Source organism: Geospiza fortis, unplaced genomic scaffold (genome assembly GCF_000277835.1).
Source record: "Geospiza fortis unplaced genomic scaffold, GeoFor_1.0 scaffold78, whole genome shotgun sequence".
NCBI lineage: Eukaryota > Metazoa > Chordata > Aves > Passeriformes > Thraupidae > Geospiza > Geospiza fortis.
Genome location: NW_005054339.1, coordinates 902,749 through 921,735, shown reverse-complemented (window position 1 = coordinate 921,735; position 18,987 = coordinate 902,749). Strand labels below are relative to the sequence as shown.

At 39.6% G+C, this 18,987-nt stretch overlaps 1 protein-coding gene across 1 annotated transcript in view; it reads left to right on the top strand.

Moving 5' to 3' along the window:
- The window catches only part of DOCK3 (dedicator of cytokinesis 3), a 165,776-nt gene that overhangs the window by 21,929 nt on the left and 124,860 nt on the right, over positions 1-18,987 (top strand). The window lies entirely within an intron of this gene.

Here is an 18,987-nt window from a genome sequence, read left to right as displayed (position 1 = left end):
GGTGATTGTTACATCTTATTTTTAAGTTAATAGTGATTAATGGCCTTTGGAGAAATGTGTTCTTTCAGAAATTCTTCTCTCTGTTTCCTAAAGCTTTGTTGTTTATTAGAAATTAATCATGCTATGTTTTACACATAGATTGCTTAAAATAGAAGGAACGCAAAGAAAGAAAAATCTAAAAAAATTGGGAGAGGTTTCTGTGAGAGTACTGGAACTCAGCTTCTCACATTTTTTTTATGTTCATCTTCCTGTAAATTCCATGGTGGTTTTGTTTCCTTTTTAATTTAGAGTAGAGCCTTGTGCTTGCTGGTTGGTCATAGATACAGCCTTGGGTTCAGTCATAAAAGTTGATTAAATATCAAAAGAATACTGATTGCCAAGTTTGTTTTCAAAGTCGTTAGTTGCTGTCACTGCCATCACTGTATTGTTTAGTGAGAATGATACTCTGATTGTGTGCTTATTCCTGAAATTATCCTACTGCCTTTGAGGGGGAAAAATCCATCAGATGATATGAAGAATTAACTCCAAAAGGTATTTAGGGCACCCTAACAGTTTATAAAACAAATACTCATTTCTTTTTACTGCCAGTGCTCCCTGCCCCTAATAGGTCAAGATCCAGAGTGTTTAGATGAGATCCAATACATATTACAGAAAAAAACTGTCACTGGAATAATGGAAAACATAAATCATGTGTAGGGTTATATTATTTTCTGATAATATATGTGTAGCTCTGTGTATCAGTGCCTTCTGTGGATGTGGTCTGTAGTTTGTGCTGCTGCAGCCCCAACTCCTGCAGCTGCCAAGGGCACAGCAAGGGCTGGAGGTGCCTGAGCAGTGCCCAGGCAAACCCTGCATCCCCCAGGGCTGTGGCTGAGGGGATTTGGGAGCTGCACAGCAGCTGCACACACCCAGGAAATCCAGGAACCTGCCCTGCTGTAGAGATGGGGGAGAAGTAATAGCTTTGGGTTCAAAGAAATTTAGTTAATTATGGATTTGGTATTTAAGGTCTACTCTTTGGTCAAAGTCTAACCCACAGCAGTTAAGATTGTGTGCTTGTGTGACTTGGCACAGGGCTTCCTAGGGCCAATATAACTATATTAATTCTTTCTTTTCATTGTGTTTTGCTGAGCTGGGTGTGAGTTTTGCAATCTCCCTGAGCTGAAAGAGCTTCTCATAAATCTGGAAGATGCTGAGCCCTGAGTTCGTTATCTGAAGTGTGTGTTTGTTTCAGCAAAGCGACAGAAGTCTGAGTTCAAAGCCCTTTACAGAGCAGGGCAAACAGTGGTGTCTTTTATGTTCTTTGCTGTTCAAGCATTGGCTGTTTGATCTAAATTAAATTGTGGTTGATGGAGCAGATTTCAGTTTATTCTTTCTGATACATCCTCAGAGTTGATGGGGCGTTTGTGAATGCCTGTTCTGTAGTCTGTGAAGAGGCATTCAGGAACAGAGCTGAGCCTGCATCCTGTCCCAAGCAGAGGGACACTTATTTAACACCTCTCTGGACTTTCCACACTGCTGTAAGGCAGCACTGCTGCTGAGAGAGGCAGTTTCTCCCCTGCTGTCCCCTCCTGCCTGTGACATTGCCACCCACCCCTCAGCAAGCAGCAGTGGGGTGGGCACAGAACAGCCCTGGGCAGTCACTTGGCAGCTGGCTGGGAGTCTGAGCTTCCTTGCAGTTTGATCAGTGCCCTCCTACTGATGCTTATCAAAAATGCAGATTTTTGACTGTGATATTACTGAAAGTGTTTCTTTAATTTGAGAATAATTATTCCAGCTTTCTTTTATGAATTAGCTCAAGCTCACTTTACTGTGTACAGGTGCATAAACAGGTGTTAAAGTCCCAGAAGTGATCCCTGTGTTGTACATTTCCACATCTATTCCTGACAGCACATAATAATATTTTAGGGTAGGCCAGTAAAGTTTCGAAGGCAGTAATTTTATATTGGGAATCCATCTCTGCCTTCCGCTATGGTTTTTTTTCAGTAATCTCAATAAAGTCTTTCTGGCCAGTATGTGACCTGGCAGGCTGTGCAGGGTGCACAGGGAAGCTACCACTTTAAAGGTAGCTACACAGAGAAGTTACCACTTTTAAGGAGTAAAGTAGTAACATTTTTGGTATCAGAATTTTTGTTGTGACCTGAACAGCTCAAGTTTAATTTGAAGTGCTTGTGGCCAGTTACCTTCCACTGCAGTTTCCCTGCAGGTGAGATTCTGCCCAGTGAGTGCCTAATGCTGGTAAGTGCCTTTACTGGTACTGTCAAATGGACTTGTTATTTTCTCATTAAAGGGACATGCTTGGAAAGCTGCTTAGATGGAATTTAATGAACTTCTAAAGTGTAGCAAAGAATAGTGGCTCACAGTAGTAAAAAAAAATTATCTTATTTTCTGGGTAACCTGGGAAAAAGCAGCAGCAAAGGTTTCTCTTTAATCTGACTGTGTGTTCACTAATGAAAAGCACACTCTAAAGAAACAGGTGTGTGGCAGGTTTTCATGATAGAGTTAATGGAATTACTGTAAATAAAAGTGTTAATTATGGAATAGTTGTTAGAATGGAAGATAGGGAGGAGGAATATAAGATTTTACTCACTGTGTGGATTTGGGGTTTTTTGTAACAATCAAACAACTTTATTGTTTATAGGTATTATTAGTATTTTAATTTCATTTAAATTTATGTGATGATGGAAATTTTTTATCTGGGAAGTTATGGGACATGCTGGATCCTTAGAGAGATGTAGTATATCTTTATATTTCCAAAATATAAAAAAAACCAACCCCAAAAAACAACTAACCTGTCACATTGAATTGGGAGGTGCCTATTACATAAGATGTGCTTTTTTAGAAGACATCAAACCCTGTCACCTTTGTGGAGCTCTCAAAGCCCTGTGCAGGGTGGCAGCTCAGTTCAGGCTGGCTCATGGCTGTGCTCCGAGGACCAGCCCCCTGAGTCTGTCAGAACTCCTATCAATTATTCAGTGGCCTCAGATGTTTAACAGACAAAAACCCTGCTCTAAATATTGGGAAACTTTGATTTGGACTTTTATGCAGTGAGCTCAGCTGCCCCATTTCTTCCACCAGACTCTTTCCCCTCATTTGTCCCTTTTTATCTCATTTTTTTACAGGATCCCAATCCGAGTTTTGCATTAACTTCTCATCTCCATTTCCCAGGCTCCCTGGCAGGCACTTCCCAGTCAATCAGTCCCAGTCTTTATTTTGATGAAACCTTACTGTGTTTTCTTTTATTTCCTGAATTTTGTTGGATACTTCTTGCTTTCCTAAATAACTCAGTTGTTCTTGTTTAGTTGTTACTTTAACTGTTATGAAAGAGGACAATAAAAAAGTGTTGACTTAATTTTTCCTGCAATTAAAAAATTGACTGGACAATTTGTTTAGCTGATAAGGAGTGATGTGAAGAGATGTTGCAGTTATTTCTTGAAGAGGCAAAAGGGATAGGGAGATGGGGATATCCAGTTGCCTTTCAAATGGGGAAAATATTGTGACCAATTGAGTGCTAAGAAAATACAAACAAACAATAAGTTTTCTGCCAGTTTTTGTCTGGTCCTTGTGTCACAGAACAGAAACAGAATGGCAGTTTGTTTTTGGGGAACTAGCAGCATCACTGACAAGTTTAGAGTCAGGAGGATGATTTTAATGAGCCACTTAGGCTTGTTGTTGGATTTTGGTGTCATATTCTGAAGTAGCTGGTGAGTGTTCTGTCTCGGAGCTGACAATAATTGCCAGGCTTGTCAGCTCTCACTGTGATTCTGGTGCTGTCATCGTGGAAATCTACATTAGAAACACAGCTAAATGCAAGACTTGTGTTTAACAGTTACTCTGTTAACAGCATAGTATTCTGGAAGGAACATAATGATGATTTGATATTTCTCTTGAAGCCACTGCATTGCTGTGTTAGATGAAGAACAGAATGCTGGTATTAAAATAGTTGCAGAAAGAGGAAACACAGACATTGTGTACTTTCCTTTTTTAAAAAGAATTCTCTTGTGTGAAGCAATCTAAAATAAATCTTTTCTAGTTGTCAGTTTTATTTATCCTAGAAAAGCCATACCCTGTTTTAAGATATAATTTTTTAACACCTCTAACACATTCCACTACTATTTTCCAAGGGGATTTTTTGTCAGTAAATCTGGGAAATGCATATCTAGGTAGTTGACAGGCTTTGCAAAAGAAAAGCCAGAATTCTCTTACACATGGACAATAGGCTGAACCATTTATACTCCATGTTTATCATTTGTACATTTACACTTTCCAGTGCAAACACTGGTACTATCTCAGCTGCTTTTTTGAGAACAATATTGGGCAGTGGATGGCACCATTTTCTAATGGAGTTCCTCCATTTTATGAGAGGAAATGAGAGAGCTGTGCCTTATGAACATCTTTGCTAGAGGTCCTCAAGTTGGCTTGGCCAGGACCTTCTGATGGGTTGAACAATGTAAGCCATCACCTTTCCTTTCCTGATTTCTTCTACCCCTCTGCCCCATGATATTGAACCTCTTTACCAGTTTGAACTCAGTCTAACAAAAAAAAAAGATTTTCTTGCATATAAGTGGCTGTGTAGAGGAAAGAAATGTGATTTTATAGCTCCTGCCGTGGGAAGGATTGCAGTGCAGCTTCATCCATATTGTGAAGCAGAAGGCAATTCAGACAGGAATTTCTGGTGGATTAAATGGGCTGTGTTGCCACAGTACTAAATTTCAGTATCATAACTGAGTGGTTACCAAGAAAAAGAGTTTTTATATTATTGGTAGTAGTCTAATGGCAGATTTATTATTTTTGTAACTGCAGACTCTTGTATTGTGGGACTTTGATTATTGCTGTGCTTGTTATCTCCATCATGGAGTTTCAGCTTTAAAAATCAGATAGAATTAGATGAAGAATATTCACCTGGCTCACAGGGAGTTTTACTGCTGTGTCTTCAGTTTTACGTGCACAGAATCACAGAACTGGGTAGGTTGGAAGGAACTTCTGGGGGTCTCCAGTTCAATCTCCTCCCCAAAGCAGACCCTATTAGAGCAGGTTGTTGGGGATCTTGTGCTGTTGAGGTTTGAATATTTTTGAGGAACCCACAACATCTCTTGGAAAAAATCTATTCTAGATTTTGACCACCCACAAGGAAAAAACATCTTCCTTTTATCTAGTTGGAATTTCCAGTATCTGATGCTATTAACTAACCCTCCCTTGACACAATGATTAAAGAAATTAAGTGTAGAATTAAATCTAGTACTTACTTAAGTGGTTTAAAACCAGATGAATTGATAAGAAAGCAGTTGAAAATGGAGAATTTTTATTTAGTGCTGCTGGCTGTAATAGGACCTGCAGGGATGTGTTCTTGTCTGTTATTCACTAGTCTTATTAATAGCAATCTGGAAAAATCAGTGACATAGAAATTGCTGATGATGCAGAAATAGGAAGTTAAACAATGGTTAGGTCACAAATTGTGTGGTTTCTGTCAGACACTTGGCTCAATTAAACAGTACTGACTCCAATACCTCCAAATATAGAAAGGCCCCACAGATGGTGTTTGTGTCCTGAGGTGCAGTGACACTCAACATGATGGAACATTGCTATGGCAAACCAATCCAACATCAGCCTCTTCCTTGCTTTTGATAGCTAAGAGGATCAGAAGTCTTGCCTTTCTAGACAGGGGGCATCTGGACTTGCAGAGGGGGAGAATAATTGAAAAATTCTCTGTATAAATTAACGAGGTGATTGCTGGGCAGCTGCTGCTGATTCTGCAGAGTCCTCTTCAGAATAGATGGGGAACAGCCAGAAATGTTCCAGGGTGATCCATGATGGCAGCGAGGCCTAGGAGGGGGAACCTGGAGTGGACCTCCAGGTAATCCAGTGCATTTGAGTCCTTTACAGTCAGTTAAGGTCCACCTATGGCATTTTCAACATGTGCTTGTGTTGACTGTTTAAAAATGTATCTGCAGCAGTGGATATTTTGCAACCTCTCAAAAATTTAGTACTTTTTGGACCACATGAGTTAGAGTTTTTTTCTGAAGGCTCTGCTCAATCTTCTATCCTGCTTGTTGTTCCTTATCCTATTTGCCATGAACAAGGGGAAGAGCTCATTCCATTTCTCTTTCCTGCAAGTTTTTGATTTAAATTATTTTTTGTAATTTTGTCATTTCTAGACTAAAAAATCAGAGTCAAATCCAACCTTTAAAAAATATGATGTTTTCTGGATATTTTCATTATTGCTCAAAAGAATTAGCTGTTTATCCATGTCTTCTTGATGTATAATAGATCAAAATAGAAAGATAATTAAATAAATAAATAAAAGTGAGAATAATGTTCCAGCAGAAACCTGATAGAGTGAAGAGATTACTTTGCACATTTGCTCAGACAGACTGCAGAAGCTGAGTGAGGAGTCAGCCTATTGTGACTTATAAATGGGTATGTGGAGGAGGGTTGCAGGTAGCTGATTGATAATGATGGTAATCTGTCAACAATCTGTCAGTTCTCTCAAAGAAAAAAAAGGAGGACAAATCCCAGTATTTACACAGCAGAGCCATGCAAATTTGGAATAGTATTGAAGGCACTTCTTAATAATTAGCGTGATTAGCGGTAGATTAATCACGGAAAGCAGTTGTTTCTTTATTACTGTTATCTTTAAAACAAGACTGGATTGTATTTTAGGTGATTTGTTGCCACATTATCCTGGAGGACGTTTGTTGCAGCAATCTCTGAGCAGGTTTCTATGGCATGTGCCCTGCAGGAAGTCAGACTAGATAATCACAATAATCCTTTATAGTCTTGGAATGGATGAATGTTTAAATCTGTTTAGTCAGGACCAGCTGTGTTGAAAAACAGCATTACTAAAATACAAAAAAAATTATGCTATGAGGTAGGGGATGTGCTGCACTGATGTGTTTTGTATTCTTTCAGGCCCAGAGCATTGTATGCAAAAGACAAATGGTTTTTTAGGAGTCTCTCTCTAGTGATGCCTTTCAGAGATGACGTGCTAATTCTTGTACCCCTTTAAACACATTCTTTGTGGTTTTTGATGACTTATCTCCTTGGTGAGGACATGCTTTTTGGCTATTTATATAGAAACTGTGGAAAAGATTGACATTCAATACCTTTTTTTTGGGCTTTCCTACGTTTCAAACACTGTAGGGAACAGCAGATATTTTGGATATCCTTGAGTGGGAGATCACCAGAAATGGTTCAGTTGCCTGGTGAAGGTGTCAGGGGGAGTCAGGACGGTTCCTTTGCCTTTCGGGCAGGTTTAGCAGTTGGGAATCAGCTGTGTCCTGGAGGGCCCTGCTCTGCCAGACGTGCCAGGCAGCAAATAATGCTGCTGACACTGCTTGGCTGTCATTGATTAACTGGAGCTTTTCCCCATTCTCCCTGTGCAGTGATGTTTTCCTTCCTTTCCATTTGGCTTTTGTCTGTGGAGCATCCTGAGCCCCAGTGAAAACACCCAACTTCCACCTCAGAAGGTGACCCTATTTAAAATAGATGGAAAAAAGCTCAGGAGCTACCTGCACTCCACACTAACAGGAATGCTTTGGTACTGTTTTCTAGAACAGTGAAATGCCCGGAGTCAAAAACCATGTTTTTGTTCTGGCATTGTTGGGACCTTTGTTTAAAATCTACAGTTTTAACAACTGCCAGCCACAGGTCCCTGTACAAATATTTGCACTGCTTTGTCACATACATGAAACAAACATTTTTAAATTGAAGAGGTTGGAATTAATTCTTTATCCTGGGAGTTTTACCTGTTTTCTCTTAGCTTTTTATTTGTAATTCTGCCTCTCATCTTTGAACTATTTTAATTTTTTATTTACCAAAAACTTGAATATTTTACAGAATGACTGAAAGCAAATATTTAAAAACAGGCTTTATTTATAATTTACATCCTATTTGCTGCATTCTGCTTTTCTTTTTTGTGCTTTTTGTTTAACTGCTAAATTGTAATTTGTTTTCACTCCTGCTGTATTATGGGATGGCTATCAGCTCAGTGCCAGAGTTTAAAGCTCCTCAGCTTCACATGTTCTTTCATGGGGTGAAGTAGCTTAGCTTACATTTGAATCAGTTATTATTTTCCCAGTGTTTTTCCTGAGGCCATGTGTGGAGCTGCAGAAGAAATGATTTGTTTATATAAATCTTACTTTGATGGATCTGGCTCTTCCTAACAGCATTTCTGGCTGTTCTGAAACCCAAACTCTCCTCTCGCAGAGTATCTGAGTAGATCCTACAGTGCAATTCCATTTGTTATTTGTTCTCTGGAGACATCATCCCTAAAACATGGGGATCTCTGCACCTGAGCACAGCCACCATGGCCTGCAAGGCTCAGAACTGTCCTGGCTTCCCCAATATTCCTGCTCTCACAAGTTTTGTGTCCATGACCCCTCTGAGATCAAGGCTGTAGGAAAATGGTGCTGGTCATTGCCACAGCTGGTATTCTCTGGATCTTCCTCTTTAGAAACCTTTTGTTCATTATGTATAAACACTCAAATCCAGACTTGAACAAGGGAGAACAGTTATCTAGTCACTGGTAATAGCTGCTGGTTCAAGTATGTGTAGCCCTTTATTCTGCTCCTCATTTCTCCTGCTGTCATGCTCCAAATTAGGAACATCAGAGATGTTTTGCAGAAATGAGCTGTGGCTCCTGCATTTATTTTCTCTTTCTTTTTTTTTTTTTTTTTTTATAATGGTGGGAGGCACAAAATGTGTCTGAGCCACCACTGAACATTACTGTTAAAACTGTTGATAAATCAACAGGAGTTTGCATATACTGAAATAGCTCAAAGAGCCATAAAGAATCATTACTTCAGTAATGAGAAAATCCTCATGTGTAAGGGAATTTTGATTTTCATACTCTCACTATTTTATGTTTCATTTCTGGTGTTTGAACAGAAATAACTACATTATAATGCACAACAGAAATTGAAAATTTTGAAATTGTAAATTTTTAAAGTTAGAAAACAACTTGGGTGATCAGCTTCCCTTCCAAAAAACCCTGAGCTTACAAGTAAGGTATACATAATTTCAGTGCATCTTGGTCTTAATCTTAGAAAAGAGTTGTGCTGTTTTTTGAACTCTGCCAAGTTATTATTTTATATATCTATTTTATAGAGACAAAGTTAGGGCTTCCAGGAGGGATTAGAGTTGTACCAAACATCTGTGTGGAGCAGTAGAAATGGATCAATCTCTAATGGAACTGCTGGGTAAATGTGCTGCTGATTCCCTTGTGAAGGCTTTTCCTCTGCTGGGCAGTGGACTCAGGCTTTGCAAACCACAGACTTTTTTCCTTAGAACTGTTCCTTTGAAGCTGAAATTGTCTCTTTTAGAGAACTGAAAATTACTGGAACCTGTCTATGAGAGACATAGTTGAAATGGCTTTACTTTTTGAATTTCCATTAGACAGTTTAGTTGGAAAACCACTGAAATCCAGTCAGCAATTTTCTTTAGGGATTCACAGAAATGTTGGAAGACAAATGGTGGCACCATGCCCAGGATCATTAATTACAAAATGCACTAATCAAACCAGTTTGCAAATAATGGTCTGTGTTCTGTATTTTGTGGGAATAATGGTGTGTGTTTTGCTTGTGGTTTTGTTTCTTAGTGTTTTAAGTGCCCCTAATGCTACTTTAAAGTGGCTTTTGGCAAAATCTTCTTTAACATAATGAACTTATATGACCTGCAAGGACCCTGACAGAGAGAAAGAATTGTTAAAAATGTTCAAGATGACTTGTACTGACCCAGTCCTGCAGATTCTGGGACTTCTTTTGAACTTTTTTCTCTGAAAAAATTGCTGTTTGTCAGGTCCAAAGCACTAATACTCCTTCTAGAGCCCTCCAGTGTGTGAAGGAGAATATTAATTTTGTGCCCTATGGGACAGTTTGTGAGAGGAACTGGGAAAAGGGTGAAAGTATCAGGTTGTATCCTTGAACCCCACTGGATGTGAAGTTCCCTGTTAAGAATGTAAATAGTGTTGGAAGAGCAGATGTTTGATTTAAATGCAGTGGAAATGCTTAAGGGAGAAAGTATTTTTCAGCTTGAAAATTTGGCACAGTAAGGCACTGCTAAAGGGAAACTATTTATCTGACAGAACTTGTAATATACTGTAATCAGTTTGAATTTCTTCAAAGATATTTATCATGCAAGTTCTAACTTAGCATGACTATCATCAATTAGTTTGGATGTTAACTATTTATTAAGACCACTTCAATAAATATGTCATGTTTATTCAAAGTGTAAACAAAAGTATTTAACTCTACTTTAAAACTGATGTGAAAGGTAATATAATTCTCTGTCATGCAGAAAACAACCTTAAAATACTGATTTTTGTGGAGGGATATGTTGTATTTGCAAAAGAATGTAACCATTTAGTCATGGGTAGGAAGCTTTCTACTGAATACCTTCATTTCTTTTGCATTTAAATGATAGTGAAAAGTCTTCTGACAGTGTGATGTATAGAGGCATCCACACTTATAAAAGAAACTGAAGCGCTCTTGGATAGCAGAATGTTTTTGTTTGCTGCTTACAGGTGAATAGCACCAGTCAGCATCGAATGCAGCATCCTTCTCAAGTCCTCAGGTTTAGATCTTTGGCAGGTGAAGGTCACACAGCTTCCTCTTTTCCAGTCCATCAGAATAAGGGGGTCTGCTGGCACTCAGTGCTTCCAGGAAGAAGCGTTTTGGGTGGCTGTGGTGAGATCCCAGCAGGAGGCTGGCAGTGCTCCTCTTCCAGCCACATTTACCAATTTTCCAAGCCTTGCAGGAGCAGAAGTTGTGACTGGAGAAGAAATACCTTTGCTGTATTTCAGGACTGTCAGTTCTCCCTCTGGAAGAGCCCGCATGATTCAGCAAATGTGTTTTGGAAAGGAAAGGTCCATTATGGCTGTGGTTTTAATGTAAGGAGGAGACTCAAGTCTATGAGGAAAATGGAAGGTGGTGATGTGAGCAGGGAACATTTGGTACCAATTCTAGTTCTGCTTATTAAAGCTCCTTCACTGCTGGGACCTCGTGTTTACAAACAGGGGAGGACACTTTGGGGATGTGAAGGTCAAAGGTGTCCTTAGCAAGAGTGACCTGGAGATGGGAGAGCTCAGGATCCTGATGGGAGGGAGCAGGACAAAAAGCAGGATGATGACCTGAAAAAAGATCACAGGGGGAAAAAGAAGCCTCTTCCTGTTCTTGGGCTCTTTCCTTGGTGTATTGTCTTTCAGAAGGCTAACTTATCTAGTCTTGTTAGTCATACTTCTGAAGAAATATGATAAAGCAGAATGTGTTGCCTTCATGTTCTGTCCTAACACATCTGTGTCATGATGGAGGCATTTAAGACTGGAGGGAATCATCCTTAATTAAATAGCAAAAGCCTTGCATGCATATGTTTTTTCCTCAGAATGGAATTTTTTCCTAAATTGTACATTCTTACATTTAAGAATGTCTAGAACAAAATGTTCTTACAACATAAAAACAAATAAGTACATTTAATATCCAAAGGATTTGGAACTGAATTCAATCAATGTAGTATGGATTGAAAAGGGGTGTTAATGTCACTTGTTTTGAGGTATTATCAAAATGAAGAATTAAACCTCTAAGTTTATCCCCTTCAAGTCCATTTCCATAAGCTTTGTTAAAAGTTTATGGTGATGTTAGAAAATGAGGTTAATGTTGCTGTCGCTCCTAAATCTTTAGGAACTCAATTCACTCTCAGCCAAGCAATGGTAAGCTGCAGGCTGTGCCACAATCTCCTTAGGTGGGGTTTTCTGCAGCCCTCAGCTGTCAGCAGTGGCAGCCAAGGTAGGGCTAGGGTATTCTTTCAACCAAATTTTTCCTCTTCTCACAGTAATTATCCCACAGAGCCCCTTATATTTTTTCTGGAGAAGACCAGTCTCCCTTCTTTGCATCCTGTTTTTTCTGTTAACCAAAAAAGCTAAACAACACTAATTAACCCCAGCATACCTGGCTCATGCTGGCCGAGGTGCATTTCCTGATGATGATGTTTAAGAGTAGCAACAGCTTATGAATACTGATAGTAGGAAGTGTCAGATACCAGAATTGTCTTGGATTTGTTTTAACTTGTTTCTGGAACTGTTAAATGTTGTCATCTTGTACTTGTCCCAAGCTGCTGTATTAGACAACTCAGGCATCTGAAGCTGTAAATAAGGAAGAGATATGAGAGTCAAGATGCACATCTTGACTTCCAGGGAGTGTAATAACTTGTACTCAGAGCTATTTACATGTGTGGCATAATTGATATTTAGAGTGGAGAAGTTGTTTGTACTATACTGAGTTGCTATAAATAAAAATAGGCTCTGAATTGCACATTAGTGTGAGTTAATCATTTAAGGTCTGTGAGGTGATACAAACAAATAAGAGAACACTTCTCTTCTTGAAGAAGAGCAATAGTTTGGGACTAACCCTTTGTAAAAACATTTTTCTTCATAATATTCTGTGGAGAGCTCTGAACTGAAACGGGTTGATTTGTTAAACTGAGAGCACTGTGACAACAGGTTTAAATATTACCCACTGTCCCTCACAGCAGGTCTGAGGAAAAGCTTTTTCAAGGCAAAAGAGCTTTGCTGACATTGTGAGGATTGTCCTCCTGTGTCCTGCTGTTCCTTAAGTGCTACTGTTGCTGCAGTGCTACCTGGGCTCCGCTCTGCATGGGGTTTAAGGCTGTAGGGTGTTTGTTTGGTTTGCAGCAGATAAAAGATATCACCAGGTTTTGGATGTGTTGGCAGATAGCTTTGATTTAAATACACCATTTTGATTTTGGAGCAGAACAAACCATTGTTGTTTTTGGTTTATTGTAAAGAATTTGAATGCATTTAGTTTATTTTTTTTAAATGTGCAGTCCAGTCCAATTGAGTTCTGAAATTATTTTGGAGGCAATCCAGTTGTTGCTTTGCTGCACAAGGTTTCTGGTAAAGCATATTAAATGCTCCTCAGGAGAGGGGGAGGTCAGCACAAGCGCTGCACAAATGGAATTTCTAATACATTTAGGAGACATGGGGGGAATAAGGAGGGGTGAGAAGTTTGCATATGCACTGCTGGTGTGAGGTGCCTGTATCCAATCAGCTCCTCTGTGATTTAGGGCTTCATATCACAGGCTTCATTCTTCTGAGAATTTAGTTTTATTTTGCAGCTCAGGGAAAGCCAGGGTTGTTGGTTTCTCCTTGGATTGTTGCCAAGAGTGCAAGGAAACTTTTTGTGAAATTATTGATGTAAATTCAATATATCTTTCAGCTTTTGAGCTATTTGGAAGAAGCATAAGGACATAGTATACCTAGAAAAAAAATTACTGCTGAAGTATGATATATGGTAATTCAGGCAGGTTATTTAATCTAATAGAAAGGAAAAGCTTGTAGCAACATCTCTGTTTATCTTGTACAGGCTTTGTTTTGTTGTTTATTCTCTGCTTTTGCTTTCTTTATTGATGTTACATCATTCTTTTTACTGCTTAAGTTCTTCCCTTGTCACATGTCAGTATTTCAAGATATTTTACTCATTTTCAATGGCAAATGTCTGAAGAAGTTATTTTTTCTGTCCCTCTGATTACTGGGCTTTATTACGAACTGTAAATTGAAATGCCCTCTGTGAATACAGTAGAGAATCAATTTAGATAGATTTTTATTGGAGTAAATAATTTCTGTTTGAAGCTGAAAGCTATGAATATTCATAAGACAAAATAAGTACAATTCATGATAATGCATCCTTATGAATAAATTGAGGACTAATAAATAGAGACTTTCAGGATAGAAGAATGAAAATAAGCCTAAACTGAGATGCCTTTCTCAATCTGTTACTTGATTTGGAAGAATTATGTTGTTTGTTTGGCTTGACAATTGTAGAGGCCTTTTCCAACCTTAACATTTCTATGATCCAGTGACTCTCAGTGTTCAGTGGTCCTGTCAGAGAGGGGTGAGCTCAAACCCAGCCTCTTGTGGAAACCACAGGATGCTGCCTCAACCCTTAGTAAATGGAGTTTGTAGTTTTAATTAGGAGAAGTTGTGATTTCTTAACTTTATTCTTGCTGGATGTTATTTTCACTTATTTGTTGTTTGTATCTTTTAAGAGTTTTTAAAGTCCATTTTAGTTCTGTAATCCAAGAGGACCAGCTGTCTACTCACATACAGAGAACTGATGAATATGTGCAAGTATTAATTGTGTTCTCAAATTGCTTTTTCTGTGGGTGCCAGTCAGGACACCTGTGTACTGTCCACATCTCCCACACAAATTTTTTGCTCTTCAATTCCTTTCTCTGTTTTTGAGATGACTTTGTGTTGACCTGTAGCCTGACCTTTATTCATCAACAGGCACTTGATTAATACTCTCTAATTTGATAGGTGAAGTTTAAGGTTTGCATATAGTAATATTGCAGATTTTGAGCAAGACTAAACTATAAATATTGCAAAGATCTTTAAATTCCAACAGAGTTTTAATACAGAGTAATTTGCTTCATTAAAATCATCCTGACAAAACAGAGAAGAAAGGCAGGATTTTTGTGTTGTTTCTAGCTTTAGTATTTCCTTTCATGTGCTGATAGTGCTTGCAGGCTTTAATATCTAATGTAGATACCAAAATCCATAACAAGGAACCTGGGAAAAGCTACTCACTTGCTTTTATAAGGAAAATAATTTTTTGCGCCCTTCTCCCCCATTACAGCTTAAGGCAGTTTTATAGGGAATGTCTTAAGGGACTGCTGTTGAGAGAGGCAAAATCCTGACTTTACAGTGGTGGTAAATGAAGTCATGGTAACAAAGTGCCTATAAATAGGTCATTGCTGTAATATACCGGTCTGTTACATATTTCCATATGATGTGGTATTTATTTAGAGAAGATGACAGAGGCAGCCGTGGTGTTCCAAAGGCACCTGAGGGAACCCAGGGAAGCGGGGCCTGCTCTGTGCTCGGCTGTGTGGGGGTCTGGGCCAGCTGGGATCCCGAGCTCTCTGCCGGGTGCTGGCCTGGGCACGGTGTGAGGGGAGAGGCCGATCCGGGCATGGTGTGTGAGGGGAGAGGCTGATCACAGCTGCCTCCACAGGGCTCAACCCAGCTGGGGAGCTCTGGGATGGCAGCTTTGGGGCAGGGAGATGAGGGGGAAAGGGGAGAAACAGCCCCACAGACACTGGAGCTGAGCAGAGGGACGTGAACAGGCCATGGAGCAGGGATCCATGCTGGGATCCACATTGGGATCTGTGTGGGCAGAACCCATCCTGGCATAGGGAAAAACTGGAAGGAGAGGGAGAAGCAGGGCAGAGCTGCCATGGACTGACCCCTCCATTCTCCTGTCATGGTGGGGAGGAAGTGATTCTGTGAAGGATGGAAGGGTTGGGAGTGAAGGGAAAAAACTCTTGGCTTGGGAAGTGGGTGCTTGAGGACAAGGGCTCTTGTGGCTTCATTATCTCCCGCCCGACTCTGTTGGAATGGCAATAAATAAATTCCCTGAGGGAGTTCTGTTGTGCTGGGATGGTGGTAGATGAGTGAGCTCCCTGTCTTTATTTCAACGCACAAAATATTGTCATTTCTTCCCCCTGCCCTGGTCTGTGGGAGAGCGGCCAGGTAGGGGAAGCTCCATGATAAAAATGAGAGCAGGCTCCCGGAACTAAAGTGATTTCATCATTTATTATAAGAAAAAGAAAGGCCTAAAGCAAGGGGGCCCGCGGGCCGAGCAGGAGCATTCCCCTCGAGGGTGCTGCAGCGCCGGCGCTGGGGCTGATCAGGAGCTATGGCCCCAATGATGTCCCAAATGGAGTGGCACGGATTCAGTGGGTCAGAACCCCCCTTTTATCCTATTTTTTGCCCTTTAGATTGGTTTCTTTTTTGATCCTTCATTTGCATGAAGGTTGGCCCTTACAGTTCTGTCCAGGCTGGCTTGGGGGGTGATGCACTTTACTTAGGTGTAATACGGTACGGTGAGTACCGCATTTCTTATAACTACTCTTTAACCCCTTTTACAATATAATAACCAAACTAACAGTACATGCTTAATGATCTATCAACTATTTTACAACCGTTTCTAACCTATTTTTAACACTCCACACCAAACCCATCTTTTGGCTTTTGAACTCCACAGAATTAATACAGAGTCCTTAAAAGAAAAAAAATACTGTCAGAATTCCACTTTTTGATGAATAGCTGCACGTCTGAAGATCATCCAAACATTGATTAGCGTGACTTGTTAGTTATAATGGATCAAAGAAATACAGCACGTGTTTTTGTGTCTGGGGATAGTAAAATGAGGAAACAAGACGTGTTAGAGGACTTGTGCTGCTTGTGAGGAGAGTCCCAATTCATTAAAGCCATCCAGGTTCTTTATGACTCATTTTAATTACCACCATTAAAGTTCTGAAGAAATGCTTACTTTCCTATTCCAGATTTGCCAAATATGTTTATAAATGCACACAGCAGGTCATTCTGGATGGACTGATAAGGTGCTCCTTGCTTGGGAGCTTGTGATAAAGCCAGCTGAAAAAATGAGAGGTTAGAGATTGTATGAAAATTAACTGTGAAACAGAATGAATGTTTACACATCAGACTAACTTGCACATCTTTTATTTAACTACTAACAAGATGATAAAGTTTCGGGTTTATTTATGGTGCTACTCTAACTAAAATGCAAGGATTTTAATACTTAAAATTTGGGGGGAGGTGGCAGGGGTCGTTTCTTAAATGTGGTGTCTGGGGCAATCTCTTATACAGGTTTTTTACACAGGGGTAGGAATCCTGAGTAACTTAGCTTAGTGTTGAATTTTGAAGGGTTTTTTTTCATCTTGAAAGAGAGAAGTCATTAAAATGTGAGTATCTCCTTCCTTGCTTCTCTCCCATGTGAAGCTTATTAGTCCCTGGGCTCGTGTAGTGTGAGGAGGGATGTTAGAAACTGATTTTTGGCTGCTTCAAACTCCCTTCTGCCTGCAAGCCTGGAATCAAGCCACTTTCAACTCTGTTCTAGCTCTGCTTTCTCTCTCCTGAGCGTTTTCCTTCACTCTCATGGATCTTGCATCTATGGTTCTTCATAACAGTTTCCCAGAGATCACAGCCACAGCTCTGCTGCCTTTCACTCTCTCTTCTTCCCTTCCTTGACCTGGACCCTGGATTTTCTGGAAGGACACCCTGTGTTTAGCTCTCTCTCAATACTTGTGCATTCAGTTTAAGGCAGGTGAAACACTTGTGTCCTGTAGCCTCCTTTATTTGTATTTAAAGTGAGTACTTCTGGTACTCCTTGGCTTGTATAAAATGACTGTTTAAACATAACCATAGAACACACTGTAATTTAACCAGCATGGTGCTCTGGACCTGACTGCTTGGATAGTCTTGAACCATCATTACAAGAGTGAGAAAGAGGCTCTCTTAGCAGGTTTAGTTGGGAAGTCTGAATATGATGGTTTGGGACCTAATTCTCGTAATAATTTCATTCCCAACTGTTTCATTATTAAAATATACCTAATTTGCTATTTTGATACTACCAAACTCAATTGTTTTCATCTTGTGTTTTAAAAAGTGACAACCTTTTATTGTTCACATAAATAGCATATAAAAATGGACATTTCCCATACCTACTGTCATTGGCAGCTTTTATAGGATTTACTTGTGACCACATTTAGTAATAAAACCTAAACAAAATTGAGTCATTTTAAGCTTATCAGCGATGCATGATTATCTTCCTTGCATAAATTTTTCAGCCCCAGAAATTTACGTCTTTCTGTTAGGTCTAGTGTCTGGTTTTTTTTTCTTTCAAGTGGGACCAAAACCAGTATTGATGCAGAGTTGAAAGATTGTGCATCTTTTAATCTCAAAATTGTTTGATAGGAACAACTGATGATGCCATCTGTGCTTAACCTGCTTCAGCAAAACAGATGTGTAATGAGGTTCAGAGAAATTAAAAAATGCTTATCAAAATGGATTGCATTGATGTCTGTTTTCCTAAGTCATGCAGATCTAGTGGTCTTATAGGAAAACAAACTCAAGTAGGTGGAAGTTCTTTTTTCATCTCATCTCAGCTATTTTTGGTAAACAAGTGAAAAACACTTGTTCTAATAATGTGTTGCAACAGAAAACACTTATGTTTCTCTTTGTGGATGTTCCTCTATCAGATGTAATCTGGGTAGATGCAGGTGTCTGTAGTTAGAGGGCTTTTATAACCCACTCATGTACAAGCAGAGATGTGATCAAGGCGGTGCCAGCTGATCAAGTCCATGTCAGTCCATCCACTCAGCGTTTTCCCAAGTGACATTCAAACACTTCAGGCTTTGCAAAGCCAAGGGGTGGAGCTCAGCTGTTCAAAGAACAGCATCCAGCTGCATCAGGAGATCTTATTTCCTTTCTTGGGCTCATCTTTTGTGGCACCTTGGCTATTTTATGCAGTGTTGGAGACTGACTGGATGGAGACGAGCCCCCTTGACACACAATCCTGACCCAGCACACAGACAAATGGACAAATGTCTTTATTTTATCTTATGGGTGGTCTTGGTTGTTGGCCTCAAGTTTTCCTTTTTGGGGAATTCACATATAGTTATTTCCTGCAGGGGAAAGAAGTACTTCCACTTCTGTCTGGTTTTGGGGGATTTGGTTTTGGTGAAGAGGGTTTTTTTCCATAATGCAGTAATACCAGTTATTTTGGAAAGGATTCCAGTGTTAGTTGTGGAAGTTTTTGGGGGTATTTTCTGTTTATTTGTCTTTACTAATGGTGGTGATGTGGGGGGTTTTATATTATCTATGATAATTTTTCTCTTTCAAAGTAGTTTTCCTGGTGGATTTTATCATTAATTGCTTTGGTCCTTTTTAGAGTGCCAGGTAATTAATTTTCACACACCCACCCCCCTCATACCTGGCTGAACTTTAGTAACTGGAATATCACAAATAAATTAAAAATGCTTTTTTGTTGTGGTGACTCACTGTTGCTGACTGCTCAGAGCCATTCACTTAGCTGCTGACAGAAGTAAACTTTTTCACCTTTATCACTTTAAATCTAAAATGTTACATTTACTGTATGATTGGAATAAGCGATTCCT